The following is a 12,045-nucleotide window of genomic DNA, read 5'->3' on the forward strand; positions in this document are numbered from 1 at the left end:
GGTAAAGACAGCTCTGGTCAAGGAGTAACCCAAGCCTTCAAGTCTTCCCAGCTGAGACCCAGGTACCGTGGAGGAGAGCTAAGCCACCCTCTCTCGTACCCTGTCCTGACCCCGCAGAGTCCATGAGCATAATGCATTGATTGTCATACATCACCAAGCTTGGGGATGATTGCTGACATAGTAACAGTAACTGGGACAATTGCAGTGGAGCCCTGTCCCCTATGTGTGACTCCATGCCCTGCAGACAACATTTGCTGGATTTAAGTGACCAGAAAATTGGGCACAGCCTTTCTGCCTCCCGGTGAGAGCCCCACAGCTGGGTGGACATGAACTCCAAGAGAGCAGCGACTTTGCTGTTACGTTCCCTGCTGGGTTCCATGTGGCCTAAAGTACTCGGTGGGGGGTGTGGGGTGGTGATCAGTGCTTAGCAGATATTGTTGAATGAAGGAAGGCAAAGAAATCTCTGTAGAATCTGAGTTAGGTGTTAGGTAGAACATCCCCTTGGACAGAGGATAGTCACCAAACAGTACAAACATATGGCCAAGAGTGTGGTTACTGCTGCCTGGGGAGGGAGTGGGGAAGGATCTTGAAGAGGATGAAACAGACCAGCTAGAAGTGGACTCGATGAGTTGTCTATCGTGCCCCCTCCCACAGGTGCCCACCTTCTCAGTCCACCCCTGAAAAGAAAAGCTGCCATGTGGGCAATGACACCAGATTGGTGTTGGCTGCACGTCTGGCTCAGCCACCAACTTTCTGTGTGGCCCTGGGCATGTCCCTCCCTTCGTGGGGCCCTGTCTCACCCATCTGGCATGGGGATGGTGAAGACCCAGATCCTTCCAGTGGTGACATCTCTGCAAATTGCAGAGGAGCCCTAGTCTGCAGGCCAAAAAGGGTGGGTGAGATCTGAGAGACCGTCCCCAAACCCAGGGAGGCCCAGCTGGCAGTTGGGGGCTGACAGCAACGCCTCAGTGGGTAACCACCTCCTCAGGCCCTTCCACAGGGCCGGCAGCAAACTGCACATTTATTTTCCTTTCTCAAATGATGGGAATTGATTAGCTTCGCAAGGAGCTCCAGCTGCTCCGTGGAAAGGAGCTAAGGACAGCCCCACAGTGCCCGTCATGAGCCGACTTCCATCGTGCCTTTATGGTCTCCCATCAGGGTGGGCCCTCGGGGGTGCTTCTGCTCAGTAACTAACATCCTCTCTCTTGCCCGCTCTGTCTCTGTCACACACACAGACACACACACACACAGACACACACACACACACACACACACACACACACACACACACACTCAGAGGTGGCCAGAATTAAACTCCGGGCCTCCCAGGAGCCCATGAACCAAAGTGGACATACATCCACAAAACAAGCTCTCTTCCCTTCTCTTGGGAGAAGTGAGTGGGGCAGCTGCCTGCAAGGGAATGGTAGACCCTCAGGGCCTGGGAAGGAAGAACCTGGCCCAGTTGTAAGGGCCAGGCATGGGGCAACCCAAGCCACATTTGAAACATAATCTCAATGTTATAACAGAAAAAAAATTCCACGTGTATATGCATTAAAAAAAACAAACAAACTCATTTACAGTGGTTATCTCAGTCTGGGAGGATTATGGGTGATTTTTATTTTCTCTTTTATTCTTGTCTATTTCCAATTTTTCTGCAGTGATCAGGTGCAGCCTTACTTTTAGAGTGAGAAATAACTGTTATTTAAAAATAGAACGTGTGTGTATGTGTGTGGAAGGGATTTTGCTAACAGCCTTCAACTCTTTGAGGAGTTACTATAATCGGCCTGGGAGGAGGGTTCTGTCCGCCAAGGAGAGAAAATGAGGAGGGGTGACCGAGTTGCAGCAGGAGAGACCCTGGTTAGACAGCAGAAGGACCTGGCAAATGCCCGATGAGTGAGCGAGTATGGAAATCTCCTGCTCCCCTGAGATGAACAGAGGGGCCTTTAAAATGAACAGGGAATAGATCATGGCTCACCGAGCCCAGAAGGGACAACAGAGCACAGCCAGTCCAACTCCTTCATCCTCCAGCTAGGGAAACTGAGACCCACAGAAAAGAAGGGACTTACCCGAGGTCTTATTTCAGTGGCAGAGCCAGGACTCTCGGCTTGGAGTGTTCAGTCTGCTCCATCACCGGATTCTGGGTGGCTGGTGGGGGGGGGGGGTCGGCAGTCCTGGGGAACGACCAGGCATGTGCACCCAAAGAGCCAAATGGGGAAGCTATTTTTAAGGTCTAGGGAAAGAAACATTCTTCAAGTCCCAGGCCAGATGGACTGCCCCACCTGGACAGAATGGGACTTTGGGGGGAGGCGATGTTGCCTCAAAGACATCCCCAGCCCCCTCCTTGCTCTCCTGCAGAGTGGCTCCCAGGGATGTGGCTCCACGCCAGAGGCTGCCTGCAGCCCTGGTTACAACTTCCCTCCTCCCCGCGACGGGTGACAGAAACCTTCCTTCTTCATTCCCTTATCCCAGCCAGACTATTAAAATGTAATAAAAAAGATCACATTAGACATGCAGATTCAACTTAAAATACGTATATGTATATATAATTTAACGGCAATTAGAAGCTAATCAGCTTTTTCTTCCTGTCTCGGGGTGTTTTGCCTCCCTGGTGCAGCGCTGGTCCTTGGAAACATCTCGGGGTCTTTGATTCTCCTACCCTTCGGCTGAGAGATTTGGGCGCAAGTTCAAAATGAGATAGTTTGAGCTGAACAGTCCCATTTTCACCTGACGCTAGATTGGGGACATTATGTCTTTTTCTGCTTCCTGATTCTGGGTCTGGTTCTTTGGTGAATTCAGCTCATCTGAGGCAGAGAAGGGAGGACAGCAGGTCCCTCCTGGGCAGTGATGTCCTAAGTCTTAATGCCCCATCTTCTGAGAGCCTGTCATCCTCCCGACGCCCCTGCTGTGTGCCTGCCATCCTGAATCCCAAGCCCTTCTCCGACACCAGGGCACTCCATCTCGGGCCAGGAGGCTGCAGAAGTATTAGAGACATGGTGGTGAAACTGAGGCCGAATCACACAGATGGGTTGAAACCGAGAGCCCAACCGGCTCAATGCAGAAACTGGCACCCATCAAGATAATCATAGCCTAACAATCAGCTGCGTGACTACCATGTGCAGGAGCTCTATCCACCCTCTCTCATACTCGCATCAGCCCTGCAAGGGAGGTATTACAAGCATCCCCATTTGACAGCATGAGAAACAGAGAGGTTAAGTGACTCCCCTGTGGTCACACAGCTAGTAATGGTTGAAACTAGAGTTTGAACCTCAGGTCTTCGGATTCTGAAGTCCACGATGTTTTCTCCATTCCAGGTAGCCCTTAAGTTCCTTGAGAGCTGAGATGTCAATACCCAGAGAGGAAACCTACGGCTCTTTAGCAAGCCTACACCAGCCCCACAAGACCCAAAATCACTCAGGGGTCGTCAATTCTGCTTCTGGTACATGATAGCTCAAGGCATGACTTAAAGGATGTCCTCACCAATCTCAGAAGCCTGGTCTTCCCTTTGATGGGAACATGGGTTGATGGTTAACTTTATGTGGCCGGGCCATGCGGTGCCCAGACATTGGACCAATGTGTGGGTGTGGAGACTGAGTAAAGCAGAAGGCCCTCCCTAATGTGGGCCTCATCCAATCAGTCGAAGATCTGAAGAGACTAAAAAGGCTGAGTAAGAGGGAACTTCTGAAGGCTGCTGGAGCTGGAGCATTGGTCTTCTCCAGCCCTCAGACTCGGCCTAAAACATCAGCTCTTCCTGGGTCTCAAGCCTGCTGGATTTTGGGCAGCAATTTATACCATCGTCTCTCCTGGGTCTCCAGCTTGCCAACTGCAGACCGTGGGACCTCTTATTCTCCATACTTATGTGAGCCAATTATTTTATCTATCTATCTATCTATCTATCTATCTATCTATCTATCTATCTATCTAATCTACCTTTATCTATCTATCTATCTATCTATCTATCTATCTATCTATCATCTTATCTATCTAATCTATCTTTATCTATCTATCTTAATCTATCTATCTATCTATCTATCTATCTATCTATCTATCCATCCAACCACCTAGCTATCTATATCCTATTGGTTCTCTTTCTTTCTAATACAATTTCCCCAGAGCAAAAGTGGGGGTGAGGCAGGGAGCCCCATCCTAGCAGCTAAATCTTGGGTGTCTCCTAGAGTCTTCTCTCAGAAAGCCCCAAGGCTTACCGAGCATCTCAAATGAAAATGGCTAAAGAGCCAGGGAATGCCCTCCAAATCTGTAGAGGGAGGGACGTGTTTAAGGCTATCGGAGCCCTTCCCTCAGCAAGACGTCCTTAAATCTCTCAGCCCCATCCTCCCTGCCCCAGCCCCAGCCCCGGGGAAACCTGTCTTTGCAACTGTTGCAGAAGCAAGCACCTGCACCTATGCCCCTTCAGACCTCCTGCCCCCCAATGAACACCAGCCTCATTAGCTAGATGTGCCAGCAGAGGGCAGGAAGTTCAGAGGGATGCACAGGACCACTTCCCACAAAGAAAAGCTGCACCTATCTATCGGGAACCGGGAGGGTGGGAGAGAGAGTCGGCAGGGGCTCTGCGGTGAGGCTGTCTAGTCCGTCATTTCCCAGAGCAGGGTAGACTGCGGAGATGGAGCTTGTGAAGGACAGCTGGCCTCCCTGGGTTGACAGCTGGTGAGGAAACTGGGCACTGACTCATAAGCCCAACAGCTCAATATATATCCGGCAAACAAGCTTTGCTCTGGTCAATATATCACCCAGGGAAACGTCCCAGCCAGCACCAGAGGAATCCAGTATTAATGGTCACAAGAGCACGGCCACCCTCTCCCGTTCTGTGTTCTTTCTAGTGGGCTCAGGGGGACAGAATTCATCCCCCCAACATTAAGAAGGATGTGGGGTACTGAGAGCACCAGGGCCTGATTTTGGGGGGTGGCAGTGGGGAGCTAACTAAGCATGGATTTTGCAGTCGGATAAACCTGGGTTTGAACCCTGGCTTTCTTTGAAAGACCCTGCTGCCCTGGTCACCCTCCCCAGTCCCCAGGGACTTTTTCCAGCAGGTGGCCTAGCCGTTGGTGTTTCCCCACCCTGGGGCTCACACTTGCCTCTCTGCAGGCTCACCACACCCCTGGTCCAGAGGATAGACTCAGGCTCCTGGATCTCCGGCCAGGGCTCACTCCTCCAAGCGCCTCTTCCTCCAGCCGTGGGGAGGGAAGAAATGATGGCATCTGGGCCAGGACTTTATGTTCAGAGAGAGGGACACAAACAGGCTGCCCAGATCTGCCAACCAGCTCTTCAACGAGCAGTGAAAGAAAACAGAAGGCCAAGGGCTTACTGTCTGGCAGAAGCTGTACGAAGGGCTCGGGCAGGGAGCTTTGCATCTGCCAAGCACTGCCACGTGCCCAGTGCTGGCCACTTCACTTATTTATGCGATCTCTGATCCAGTCTCAGCTCTATGAGGCAGTGTGCAGGGGTGGGGGCCTGGGGTCCGGGCCTCTGCAGGCCAATGTCAGAGCCCATCAATTTAGCCTCTGTGCTCTACTGACAGGAGGAATTCCACCCAGACTGACTCACTCTTGCCCCCCCACCCCCACCCCCACCTCTTGCCACCTAGGAACTCAGGCCTCACAGCCCAGAACCATCAGTCCTGGCTCCTGGAGCCTCCAAGCAGCCTCGGCATCTCTGAAGAAAAGGCAATGAAAGCTTAGTAAAACCAGTAACACTTACAGAGCCCATAAAATACAGCCAGGCCCCCAGGCGCCCCTTGCGTGAAGGGTCAGAAGGTTCCTGAAAACCCTGACTACATGCCTTGGCCAACCCGTCCCCCTCCCACCATCTCTTCCCCACCCCCAGTCCCAAGTCCTGGCCGCTGTCTGGACTTCAGTGTGAGCCCGAAGGACCCCCTGGGCTCGGTAGCCAGTCAGCTCCCCAGCCCCCAGACTGCTGGGTTAATAAAAAAATAAAAAGATCCCCACAAAATACGACCAATAACCATGGCCATAAAAGCCAAATTGGATTCCTTCGTGGATGATGAGCTTGGGGTCCATTTCTCTCTCTCTCTCTGAGATCTGATTAACAAATATGTAAAACAATTCCCCTACCATCTCTGGCTCCAGCCAGGTCTCCCTGCAGCTCAAAGCTCAGGGACAAGGAAGGAGCAGGGGATGCCCATCTGGGGCAGTAAAAGCAGCCCTGGGCTCTGGGAGTAGGGACGCCCCCTGCCACTGGCCTGCTGTGTGACTCAGAGCAAATCGCTTAATACCCCTGAACGGTGGTCCCCCATCTAGGGAGAGATGCTCTCAAACCCTCCCCCTTTGGATTCTCAGCATCTGCCCAAGACAGGGAGACAAAGGACAGAGAGAGGGCTCCCTTTCATCCCATTGGGAAGCTATTGTATAACTGGGGGCCCAGGGCCATGCAGGGAGGGTCCTGCTGTGACATGAGCTAAGCAGGGTGTGCTGTGTGCCATCAGCTTCGCTGGGACACAGCAGGCAGCCCGTCAGTTCTTAGCTCCGGGGGCAGCTTTGGAGACTCTATGCCTCCCCTCCCCCCAGCACACCCAGACTACATCTGTGGGTCTAGGGACATTGCCAGACCCTTCTCAGCCCCACACCACAAAAGACAAGCGTGGGGGTAAACTGGAAGCTGAAAGATACAAAGCACATAATGTGTGCTCAAACCCACAGAGAGGCCACCATGACTGGTTTGGGATGGAGCTCTAGGAAGGCTGGACCCCAGCCTGATTGCCCAAAAAAAAGGGGAGAAACCTCAGGGTAAATGTCCCCTCTGAACACTCAGGGCTCTCCCAGCCCCTGCTGCCGGGGCTTGTGGAGAGCCAAGGAGGTCAGTGCCAGATGAAAGAAGTGAAGCAAGGAGATGCCAGAGGCTGCTTGGGCCCTTGTGTCCCCAGGCCCTTGTATTCCCAGGCCAGAGCCACCGCTCTCCCTGCCCCTCCCATCCTGGAGGACCGAACGATCTTGCGTCTCTGCAGCAACTTACAGCTTGTAGATCATTTTCATATGGGTTTCCAAGTCTTAGGAATTATTTCTAATTTTCAAACAACAAAACGGAGGCTAAAAGAAGTAAAGGGATTTATTTGAACCAGATTCCTGATAAGCTTTGATACTCTTCTCACTATATTTGATTTTATTTGAGTCTTACATGGTTTGAAAACTCTCTGAGACGTGGAGTCAGCCTTTCCGATCCCCACTGGTGTGCACACATGTGAGCTCCTTCTTGCTCTCTCCCTGTCTCTCTCAGTGTCTGTCCCCAGAGTTTTCTGGCCACAGTCTAGGCACAGCTCTGGCCCCAGGGAAGGGAGGAGAGAAGCATCAGGGACTAACAAGCAAGTTCATCAACTTGAGTGTCTAGTGGAAAGGCACTCACAGCTCCCGCACAGGTCAGTGGCCCCGGGGAAGGGCTTCCTGGTTACACTGATGATGGACAGCTCTGGTGCCTATAGTGGGGGGTTGAGCGGTCAGTCTAGGAGAGGTACCCGGTACCCCCACGCACATGAGGCCAGCACAGAGGCCCCTGACAGAGTGGGGAGTCTGACACTGGCTCTTAGCCTCAGCCCACACTCCGTGAAGGTGCAGCTACCTACAAAGAAGGAATTGAGGGTCGGAGCTGAGCAGTCAGAGCAGAGGGCCTGGGATGAAGAGCAGATCTCCATGTATCATCCCTCCTCAACTCTGCTGCCTTTCCCATAAAAGGGTTGGGAGATTCAGGGCCCCAGGAACTAACTGCTGCTCCCAGCCCCAGAGGCCAGGAGAGACCCCAGTAAAGTTACCTGGGCTCGAGAATCTCAGTCCCTCTTTGCCCCCCTCCCCACTCTGTTCAAAGGTGCAGTGTTATCCTAAGTCAGTGGCAACTCTCCCCAAATCCTGCCACAATAATGAGGCTCTGTCTCCTATCTGCTTGTGATCTCGGGCTAGTCTTCCTTCCCGGGTCTTCAGTTTGCCCTTTGTCAAATGGGAATGCTGGACTCAATGAGCTTTCAGATCACCACCCAGTTGTCATCTGGAATCCTCAAAGGGCCAGGACACAGAAGTGTGACAAGAGAGAAAATGGGGCAGCTTAGGGCTTGGGGAGCAGCTGGGAAGGTGAAGAGCGTTGCAGATTTGTGAAGGTGCTGGGGCTGCCACCTCCATCAGCTTTGCAGCCCCCTGGTTCTAATCCCTGCCATGGCCAGAGCCAGAGGGGTCCTGTGACCAGAGGGTCCAGCAGAATGAGGGGGGGGGACGGTGTGCAGTGAGAGGGCAAGTTTCAAGGACTCAGACTCTCTCAGCTGATTCTGAGCTGAATGGTGTTTCAGGGGACAAGAACAGGTCCCTTCCCTTTGTCAGTACTTGGGATCAGGCTCGGTCAAATCCAGGACCTGACTGTCAAAGGCCACTTGCCATTCATTCACTCACTCCCTGATTCAGTCATTCATTATCTTCCTTCTTTCACTCATTGGTGCTCACAACATAAAATAAACACTTTCTGTTAAATTGCCTTTATCTGGAACTCCTTTTCCCCAGAAGGCTCTACGAAACTTCCCACCCCAGATCTATTCTTAAGCTCATTCATGCCCAAGAGTGCCTCTTGGCTGACACGTCCCTGTTCATCACGAATTCCTGGCTCTGTTACTCTGGAACCATCTGCTCAAAGTCTCTGGAAGACTGGGTCAGAAAGTCAGGAACTCTTGCAAGGAACATGCAACACCTACTACCTGCCATGCTCTTCACCAGTCAGCTTCTTTCCAGCTTCTCTGCTTGAAGAAGGGAAGGCAAGGTCTTCTCCTCTGGCTGCTGACACTTTTCCAAAGCCTGATTTCTCTCTAGCTTAGCCTAATGTGTCTCAGGCTTGGATAGCAGAGAGGAACAAAAACCAACATCCTGCCTATGGGAAGTCATAAGATGATGCTTTAAAGCCAGCAAATACTTTTCATCCAGGGATTTCACACATGCAGTCGTGTCCAGAGGGATCCAAGTCCCAGCTGTGTCTACGTGGAATGAAAAGGGGAAACATCTGGAGGAAAGCCAGATAAGTTCTGCCAGTCTGCCAGATGTTGTGCACATCTGGACATCTGAAACATGATCTGTTTGGCTGCTTGGCAGTCAAGAAGCAAATGGTCTATCCAGGTCGCCCTGTCAACCAGGACACAGCCCCATACTTACAAATTGCTCAGATTACTGAAGGAACCAAAGGTACTTTGGTTGCAATCTTTAGAGACCCAAATCAAGTTAATATCAAGGCCAGAGCAGAGCCTCAGTCATCATATGGTGGCTGTGCTTACAGCACCTGAGGCCAGCCTGCCCACGTTCCACTCCTCACCAGCAAGCTGCTTCGTCTCTCTGCATTTCACATTGCTGATCCTTAAAATGGAATAATAATAGTGATGCCCTCACAGGGAAGGTATGAAGATGAAGTCGTAATACCAATAAAGCTCTAAGCCCAGTCCCTGGCAAGTAGTAAACATTCCAAACATGTGAGCTGTTATTAGAATCATCATCACCGGAGTGGTCACCTCGCAGAGCTCTCCCAGCCAAGGACACGAGAAATCCTCCAGCACAGTGCAAAGGCCAGGATGGGGGAGAGGGACACTCCTCCCCAAACATCCCAGGAACACCAGTTTGCCAAACCCTTTGCCCAACTCAGCCCCATTTAAGCTGCCTTACCCAGAGACAAGAAGATCACCACATTTTCCTCCATGATAGGAGTGGCTGCCAGCTGGCAGTCATGTCTCCTCTATTAAGGTTTGGCAAAGGACACATTGTCCAGGTGCCAGTATGTATGTCAGATGCTTCGGGCAGATGGTTGGGTGGGCATGAGCCTTCCCTACAATACCCCATCTCCCACCAGGACATCAAGCTGGGAAGAGCACCCAAGTGTGCTGCAGGCACCACCCGTGGGAAGGTTTTCTCCTGACCCTAGAATGACTGCTTGCTTGGATCATGTCCTCTGAGCCACCGGGGTCTGAGGGACACTGGGGTCCCTCTTCTACTTCTGGTAGGGGACCTAGAGAAGCCATCGCTTTCAGTCATCGCCTCTGCTTCAGGCAGGAGATGCTAGGCAGGAATGGGAGACTCTGGTGAGCCCTACAAGGACAAAGACAGGCTTTTCCATCTCTGCACCCAGTACCTGGCACACAATGGGCCTGCCTGAGTTGACATGTGTGGGACGGGGGATTAAGGAGAAGACTTTTTCTGGTAGAGAAGGTTTAAGCCTCTGGACACTGTCTCCCAGGACATCATTCCCTGGTTCCAAGAAGCATCCCCTATAAAAGACCTAGATGGCACCCACTGGCATCTGAATCCAAGCTGCTCCTTCTCATTGACCCCACCAACTTCTCATGTCCAATGGTCAGGTTCACTGCGTACAGCAAGACCCTAGATCTGCCATGTGATGGCTCTTTCTGAATTTCCCAGGTTCCCAGTCTAGTTCCCTCAGAAGGACGACAAAGGAAGGAAGCAGGATGCCACAATCAAGGGCATGCTCCAGGGGTTCCGCCTGCCCGGTGGGTTCTCCTCCGAGTTCAGGGAGAAACATACCCAGACCCAATGCTTCAGTAAAGTCCCCCAGGGGATGGTCCCAGGACCCTGAACCAGGCTTCTTCTTTCCAGGTTTTGGCAGAGACACAGCTCCTCCTGGCACAAATGCTGGCAAGCGTGACAAGACCTGGAGGTATAATATAAATAGCCTGCTGCTGCCCAGCAGCTCCTCCTTCCCCTTGGCTTTGGTTCCAGATTTTCCCCCTTCCTTACCTCCAGAATAAACCTGCTAACGGGGGCTCAGTGGGTTCTACCTACCTCCTGGCTAGCTGTGTGACCTTGGGCAGGTTAGTCAACCTCTCTTAGCCTCTGTCCCTTCAGCTGTGAAGTGCAGTAAGTACACCTACCTCTGGGTTGTTGTGGGGATTACATCAATTAATGTGTGTAAAGCATTTAGCACAGTGCCTGGCACACGACAAATGTTCTGTATTTGCTAGTGTTGCTGTTTATGATGATGGCAGAGGTGGGGACGTGGGCAGGTCAGCAGGGTCAGACTTGAGGTAGGGGTGCAGGGTGCAGAGGAGAGGACTTGGTGTGAAATGCAGTGAAAGCCAGCTGCATTTCACCCCTGCGCTTGGAAAGGAAGTATTATGTTTACTGCCTGCCTCGGTTCAGCGCCTTCACTGGGGTCCTTTGGATGCTTGCTTCCCATACACTCACCAGCCTGGCTCCCTGGCATTCAGGGTCTGCCATCAATGTGCTGCTGTGTGAGGCTGGGCAGCTCGCCCTCTCGGAAGTCACTTTCCCATCTGCAGAGGCCTCTTAAAGCCCTGACGTCTCATGGAGTTAAATCATTTTTCCTAGTCCAAGCTTCACAGGGGGTTCCCACCTGAGCCCACCCACAAGCAGACAGGTTTGGGCTCCCATGGCTGGGGACAGAGTCCAAGACGTTGAGGCAAAGCCCCCAGTCCCAGTCCTACCCCAGAAACCTCAGGTACCCACCCCTGGTCCCTGAGAGATGGCTAGAGCTAAACTCAGGCCACAGCACTGCCCTTCACCCTTCACCCTTGGTGGGGCCAGTGGAGGAATTCACATTCTTTTGAAAATCATCATGTTAAATCGTTTCTCAACAAAAACTGTTCATTCAATGAATGAACGGATGGATGAATACCAGAAACAATGCGGAGTACTGGGCAAAATAGGGACTTAAGGTTTATTGGATAAAAATCTGTCCCTAGTTTGGCCTCTTCTAGGTGTATTGCCTTGGGCAAGCCTCTTCACTTCTCCAAACCTTGGTTTTCCTGCGTATTAAATGGGAATAATGACCCCTACTCCATGAGGTAGTTACAAGGTTGAGTGAAATAGTATATGTAAATACTTGGTAGGTACTTAACAAATGGCAGCATCATGGTCAGCATTGTTATTACCAGCCTGCTGTTCCCATTGGAAGGCAGAGGACCTGAGGTCATCAGCCTTGAATGGTGCCCATTTCCAAAGAGCTTTGATGACCACACAGACGCACGCTAATTGCCGTCCACCCACCCATGTGCCTTCCAGCTGGTGAGGAGCAGGAGTGGCCGTCTGG

The sequence above is a fragment of the Ursus americanus genome, chromosome 33 (assembly GCF_024610735.1).
Source record: "Ursus americanus isolate L20-20 chromosome 33, mUrsAme1.1.p, whole genome shotgun sequence".
Classification (NCBI taxonomy): domain Eukaryota; kingdom Metazoa; phylum Chordata; class Mammalia; order Carnivora; family Ursidae; genus Ursus; species Ursus americanus.